Source organism: Gekko japonicus, unplaced genomic scaffold (assembly GCF_001447785.1).
Source record: "Gekko japonicus isolate JY-2015 unplaced genomic scaffold, Gekko_japonicus_V1.1 scaffold3512, whole genome shotgun sequence".
In the NCBI taxonomy this organism is placed as follows: Eukaryota; Metazoa; Chordata; class Lepidosauria; order Squamata; family Gekkonidae; genus Gekko; species Gekko japonicus.
This window is the reverse complement of record NW_015174945.1, coordinates 142100-142952: the sequence shown is the minus strand read 5'-3', so window position 1 is coordinate 142952 and position 853 is coordinate 142100.

Sequence of the window (853 nt, the reverse complement as noted above, 5' to 3'; positions counted from 1 at the left end):
CTAGAGTCGGATTCGACTGGCTTTCGAGCAAGGGAACCTTTACCTTTACTTTACCTGGTACCAGTGTCCACGTTCAAATTAAATGATGTATTATTGTGAGTGAGGAGTTGTTGAGATTGGGGGGCTTTCTGTGTGCAAGAAAAGGTTTTCCCCCCAGTACAACTCAACCACTGGACCTAACAACATCAACTACACGATCTCAGGCTTATTCACTTGCTCATCTTCCAACATTGTGTATGCCATTAAATGCCAACAATGCCCTTTAGTTCTGTTCATAGGACAAACAGGTCAAACCCTATGCCAAAGGAAAAATAGACTCAAATCTGACTCTATGGTTTTCCCTTTGTATGGTCGTGGCCCCGCCCTCAGCGTGCCCGGCGTCATGACATCACTTCCCTGTGATGTGCATGCGGCGCGCGTGCGCGCCAGGAGCCACCCCAGAGTCCCCCGCCGGCAAGGTAAGTCAGACTTAGCAACCCTAACACCACCCCCTGTAAGTAATGGTTGAGGAGGTTCTGTTCCACTGTATCTGAGGAAGTGTGCTTGCACACAAAAGGTTACACCCAGAATAAAACTCTGTTGGTCTTAAAGGTGCCGCCAGACTCGGACTTTGCTCTACTGCTTAAGAGGGTTAGACAAGGATGGGTAGTTTCAGAGGGCAGCCATGTTGGCCTGCAGTAGAAGAACTAGATTCGAGTCTCGGAGCACCAGGGCTCATTTCCTGCAGGAGCGCACAGGAGCGGAGCTCTGCCAGTAAAAAGCCCAGGGGGCGGGCTCATGCAACAAGCCCCGCCCCCTGCTCCCAGCAGCCCTCAGTCAGAGCAAGAAGCAGCCAGGGAAGTTGCAGAGAACC